This window comes from Mus musculus, chromosome 14 (assembly GCF_000001635.26).
Source record: "Mus musculus strain C57BL/6J chromosome 14, GRCm38.p6 C57BL/6J".
NCBI lineage: Eukaryota > Metazoa > Chordata > Mammalia > Rodentia > Muridae > Mus > Mus musculus.
Window position 1 is genome coordinate 39,477,062 of NC_000080.6, and position 7,055 is coordinate 39,484,116.

Here is a 7,055-nt window from a genome sequence, read left to right on the forward strand (position 1 = left end):
CAGTATGGTCACAAAGCAGAAGCAGTAGGTTGGTGATGCATAGGAACATACCATTCTATTCCACCAAATTCAAACAAGGACAACTTTCAGGAACCAACCACCATTTATTCCTGGCATTCAGAGTTACCACTGCTGTTTGCTTAGCCAGTGTTTTATTAGTTTTGCCTTTTTGTAACTTTAGGTATTCTTCCCTAAAATGGGTATATTATTTATTTTGTTAGATTACTACACTGAGACCCTACCATATTAAAATTGACATATCCTCATTATAGAAGATTGGAAGACTGTTGGTGGAGATTTGCCTTGACTGCTGACTAGGCAAGCTCCTCCAGGCAAACACTGAAATATCTGAGGAAATACCTTCCTAATGTCTTTAAAAACAAAGGTAGAAAGCTTAGGTAGTCTTCCTCCTTAGGACCACAGACAGCATCCTACCTAGCCATTTCCATTTCATCTCAAGCTCCTAGTTCCAGTCACAGTGAGAGAATCTACAACTATACAGAAGCTTATGATGCTGCCTCTCTGAAATGCTTTCCCATAGCCAAGGAAAAACAACTTTGTCTCAAGCCTCATTATTCCTAAGAAAGGCAGCATAATGCTGCTGCTTTCAGAAAGAGCTGATGTGATTTCTTGTTTGTATAAATCACTCTTTGGCTGCACCTCACCTGTGTTTTCTAGAAATGTGTGTTCTGCTTCCTTACATCTAGAGGGAAACTTTCATAACACTCCATGTGTTTCTCCATGGGAAAAAGCAAACAGATAATTTTCCATAATTCTCCCCTGACTTACATTATGCCTACAACTAGGCAGATATCCTGCTAAGCCATTCCGGGAAACCAGAAGGAAAAAAAAAAAAAAACAGTTTTGGTGTCATGCTCTGAAATTGTGCCCACAATAGCTTTTGCCACCAGTATGCTCCTTACTGTTTGGCCTTTTCTAATAGAATATTAATATCTGCGTGTGGGTTATAATTTCCTCTTCACTGCCCACTTCCTCTGGAAATTGTCTTTAATTCTAAAGGACTTCAGGTTTTGTATAATCTGTTTCTTCTATTGTGTACTATGTCCAAACCTTTAAGCTTGATATAGATCAATCATCAGAGATAAAAAGCAGATATCTGGGAGCAGGTCATTGCACAATTGAAGACTGCCATGTATCATGTGCCTGGCGCTGTAGTTGCCACATGCAGGTAAGAGCAGGGATTATTTAATAAGAATCCTCATTGGCTCTGTATACCAATAGTCACTAAAATATTGGTATGAAGAGATTGTATTAACTTTAAAAGGTTGCGTGTTACAAGAAGTCTTTAAGTCATTGGGAGATGCCCACAAAGGTGACTCAGAATCCAAGTCTCTCTGATACTTCATGCTCTCAGCTAAAGAGATGACCACCAACATTAACACACATTGCTGTCACTGCCATTCAGTGTCATCCCAGGGGTCTCAATTCACAAAACCCTTAGATTGTGCTCTTATACTTACAAAATTGTGAAAGAAATGAACCACTTTCAGTTATTGGGTGAATTGTCATGTATATCTACTTGCAGGGATGCAAAGCAGACAGGCAACAGTATTCCCTAAAGAGCCTTCCAATTGCATTGCATTTTTGCAGGAGAGGTTTGCAAGAAGGTGAAACCCCAGTGCTGCCATTTATGCTGCATCTTGATGTGAGCTTGTGTAGTTCAGGATCAAGATGTTAGGACTCAGTGGACAAGCATTTGACTCCAGAGTCATGTGCCTTGCACTCTATCTGAATGTGTTATCTCAATTATCTGGAAAACCTTCTCAATGGGAACCCCCAGGGTCACTGGGAAGTTTAGTGTTGGTATCTGAGATTGGATTTGGGCCAGCTCTTGTCTCTAAGTAAGGGTATTTTAGGGGAACAAAACTTGCTTGGCGCTTTAAATTGGGAAATAAAAAGAAAGCAGAACACCACCTACTTTGATTAAAATATTAACTGGAACTAAGAAAGCTAACAGGGCTCACTCTGGTGAAGCAGATCTTAGAAGGCATTTTGAAGGTATAGATAGACTGTACATTTTCTCACATTTGAAATATCTACCTTGGTGAAGAATAGTTCCCCATTTAAAGAAATGTCAAAGGACACAAAGTATGTGTGTGTGCGTGCGTGCGTGTGTGTGCGTGCGTGTGTGTGTGTGTGTGTGTGTGTGTGTGTGTGTGTGTGTATGTGTGTGTGTGTGCTTCTGTCTGTGTGTGTGTGCCATCCCAGCAGGCAAACCAGAAGTGAAAGTAGAGAGGAGAACGGAAAAGACTGCACTGTTGAGTTGGTGAGGAAATTATCAGCTGGATCCGTCATATCACTCAGAATTATCCAAGAAGCTTACTTGTTAGAGTTTCACTGAACTTCACTAAAACTAGAGACAGAAGAACACATGAGGGAAATTGGTTTTTACTCAGGTGATTGCTATATGCAGAGGCTTCAAGGCGGATAATCAAAAGGGTTCAACATGGCCCTGGTTTATCTCAGCACATTCAAGAGGAGGAAGTTAGAATGATTTAACATGAGAGGGATTTGCTTATCTGTGGATCTAACTGGTTGTAGGGAGGTGGGACGTTTCAAATCTCAGATAACCTTTTATAACTTAAGAACTTGCAGTTATTGGGGATTGAGGGGAAAAAAGTCTCTGGCCTCATCACCAATGAATAAGGGGTCATTGGTGACTTTGTTTTCATTTGTAGCACTGAAAATTAAACCCAGAGCTTTGTACATACTCGATCACTTTCTGCCACTGAGATGTATTTCCAGGTTGTGATTTTGTTGTTGTTGTTATTTGTTGGCTGGCTGGTTGTTTGTTTGAGAAATAGTTTCACAAAGTTGCCTGAGCTGGACTGGAGAGTGCTACGGAGTCTAGACTGGCCTCAAACTCATGATCTTTCTGTTTAGGTCTCCAAGTGCTGAGATTATAAAAACCAATGGGAAAAACAGCTGTAAAGTCTTACTATAGCCTTATAGAGCACAGTAATTCTAAGCTATGCTGCTTTGGGCATCTGGCATGATGAAGAGATTTCTGGAAAGCAAAGTCTTGTGGAAAGTTTCATTGGCCATTGTTTTACAGAAGCCTTGATGAAGTGCAGCATTAGCACCTGATTTCATGGTTATCTTTTTAACAATATAGGAAGGTCTGTGGCCTATTATTACTAATAAAACAAAGAATGATAAGATCTCTTATAAAATTTTTTGATTTTTATAAGGTGGAAAATATAAGGTAAAATTACCCCCCAAATCTTTAGTACCTATGAAAATAGTGAGAGAACATAAGAATTTCATAGCAACTAGAGGAAAAAGGAAACTGCACAAAAACTAAACAAAATATCCATCCTATTCCAGTTGGCTTAGTAGTTAGAAGATATTTTTTATGTTTTTCTATTATACACTCAGTTTTTAGTTTACTTTCTCAAACTCTCATCATCTGCAATGAGTATCAGACTGTAAGAATGAATACAACTTCTCTTTTGGATTTAGTCTTTTTGTGCTTTTTAAAGTTATTTAATAGATAATTGTATCTGCCCACAGGGTTCTCTCTCTCTCTCTCTCTCTCTCTCTCTCTCTCTGTCTCTCTCTCTCTCTCTCTCTCTCTGTCTCTGTCTGTGTGTGTGTGTGTGTGTGTGTTTGTGAATGTGGGGGGATATTGACAATCACAATTATTGAAATACACAAAGAAGGTGAAATACCCTAGAAAGACTTTTTCATTACCTATGGAACGAGCTTAAAGAGGAATGCAATTATACATGTGAGAATTGGAGGATCCTGGGCACTGAACAGTGATGATGCAGATTCCAAACACAAATAAAGGTTGAAACACACCACCACCAGGGCTAATGTGCCCAGAGAAAGTGCAGAGGCAGGCAGATCCTCTATCTTACTGAACCCTGTACTCTTTAGGAGCAAGCCATCGTTGTTTCTCCAGGAGACAGCAGGAATTTAAAGTAGAGGTCTGAGCATTCAGCACTAAGGGTTGCTGAGGAGACGTCCAGCAGAATAAAACTGATCTTCAACTCTGACCTGCCAAGGATCACTGAAGATCAAAACACCTTTTAGTCTCTACTGCACTTGGGAAGATTAAAAAGCAAAACAGCACTATTTATGGCTTTGGTTTAAATATTATGGAAAATAGCAAACCAAATATCAAAGTTATCATTTTGGGAGTGACATATGATAAAAAATAATTCCCTAGGGAAATATCCAATTAGCCCAAAGAATTCCTCTAGCAAACTGAACAGATGATGGCACTGACTGGCCTTAAGGCTGATTTTCAAACAATCACACATCCTTTACCACCTCCACCCAGCCCTGCCCTTTGTCTTTTCTTTTTCTAAGTGTTCCAAAGAAGCAAGCTATATCATTTCATTTGCTAGTGAGTAAGACTTAAATTTTCATCTTTAATCCAGCATGCAATCATATCAGTCAAATTCCCAAAATGACTGCCTCTCTTTCAATTTTTTTTTTATTTTGTTGAATTTATTTATTTACCTCTTGTGAGATACAAGATCCTCATGGGGTCATACTGCAATATGTATATATATATATATATATATTTAGTAGTCATTTTTCTTTCACTTTGGGTATCTCTGTGTAATCAAATATCACCAGTATGCATATACTGAAGGCACAGGCTACACCTTTCCTTTGAATGGACTCTTTAAGCAAGGAGGCTCTTTCCCTATCATTCTTTGCTCTACGAGATTAGTATGGAAGCCAGAAGACTAATATGAAGTCACTCTTTATCTAAGTTGTCTTTTAATTTGAAATAATATATATTGATTATATGAGAGTTATTATGATATTTTCATGTATGTGACTAATAATGTACATTTTCACATTCACCTTCTAGTTACCCCAGTTTGCTGTCTCATTTCCTGTCACTGACTCCCATTCTCTTCCCACACAGTCACTCTTTTCTTAATAACATGTGCTGCATGTGTTTCTGAGTCTGGCTTATTTCGTGCAATATGATGACCTCTATTTCCTGCAGACAACATAATTTTGTTCTTTATTAGAAATGAACAATATATCACTATGTGTATCTACCACATTTTCTTTACTCCTTTGTTTGTGGATGGACACTTGAACTGACTGCATAATTTGGCTTCACAGTAAACAATAAACATGAATGTTCAAGTACCATTATCATATGTTCACCTGTTTGATTTCTTCAGGTATTCTCAGGAGTTGTTTAGCTGTACCACAAAGTACTTGCATGCTTCCTGCTTTTGAAATTTAATTTATTTATGTGTACTTGTGGATATTTTTTGCCTGTGTGTATGTCTATGTGCCCTGTGCATGCTTGGTGCCAAAAGGAGCCAGCAAGGGTATCAGATTACTTGGGACAGATAGTTGTAAGTAGCTATGTGGGTGTTAGGAGCTGAACCTGTATACTCGAAAGGAGCAACCACTGATGTTACTGCTAAGCCATCTCTGCAATCCATGTATTGTATTTTTGAGGAAATTCTCTAAAATATACTCAGTACTTTGGACATATTTTTCTGATTAAGATGGGAAAGCTGTTCATCTTCTAAGATATTCATTAATAGGTTTGTTATTGTTGTATGTGCTAAAGTTTTCATTAGCAAAAACCTTTGGCTCCTTCATTAGTTTTAATTCAAAGATTATTTTCCTGAGAGTATTCTGATTACGGTTGTTTTCCTGAATTCTTTCTTAGTATGTTCATTATATATATGCAGAAATACTATGTTTTCATGTATTTATCTTGTGTTCTGCGAATTTGTGGGAAAAATTTATCAGACCATGGATCTTTCCAGTGTATCCTTTAGATTCTTAATCATATGTATGTATGTATGTATGTATGTATGTATGTATGTACGTATGTACCTATGTATGTATTTACTTTGAAACTATAGAATCTTCACTCACACAATATATCTCTCCCCTCTACTCCTTTCAGTTTCTCCCCATCCTCCCCTCCTCTCAGATCAGCTTCCCCTCCATTTCCTTTCAGAAAAGAGCAGGCCTCTAAGATCTCCTGGTATCTGTGACTTTCTGTTAGCTACCCCTGTTCCCAATCCCCCATTGGATTTAATGCAGATGACATTAGCTAAAATAACCAATAAAGGAGAGAAAGAACCTGTAGAGACCATTTGGAGAGGTTAGGCATGGCCCCTAGTTGAGGGAGGGGGCCACACACCCTTACCAAAAATTTTAACCCAGAATTGCTCCTGTCTAAAGGAAATACAGGGACAAAGAGTGGAGCAGAGACTGAAGGAAAGGCCATCCAGAGACTGTCCTAACATATACAGACACGAAACCCAATCACTATTGCTGATGCCAAGACATGCTTGCTAAGAGGAACCTGATATAGCTGTCTTTCTGAGAGGCTCTGACAGAGTCTGACCAATGCAGATGTGGATACTTGTAGCCAACCATGGGACTGAGCACAGGTCCGCAATGGAGGAGTTAGCAGAAGGACTGAAGGAACTGAAGGGGTTTGCAACCTCATAGGAAGAACAATATTAATCAACCAGACCCCTCCAGAACTCCTAGGGACTAAATCACCAACCAAAGAATACACACTGAGCGATCCATGGCTCCAGCTGCATATGTAGCAGAGGATGACCTTATCTGGCATTAATGAGAAGTGGGGGAGTGTCCTTGGTCCTGTGAAGGCTTGATGCCCTAGCATAGGGGAAAGCTAGAGCAGTGAGGCAGGAGTGGATGGGGGGGAGCACCCTCATAGAAACAGGGGGGAGGGGTGGAATAGGGGGTTTGTGGAGGGGAAACTGGGAAAGGGGATAACATTTGAAATGTAATGAAATAAAATAACCAATAAAAATTTTAAAAATCACAACAGGAAACACAACAAAACAAGATGCATAAGATAAGACAAGTCTTGGTTCTGGACAAGGCCACCCAATAGGAGGAAGAGAGCTCCCAGAGCAGGAAAAGGAGTGCTTTTGTAGATTTTTTAATCCTTTTTTCTTATTATTAATTCTTCTCTCACACAAGACATCCAAACTGCAGCCTCCCCTACCTCCACTCATTCAACTAAACACGTACACACCCCCCCCCACACACACACA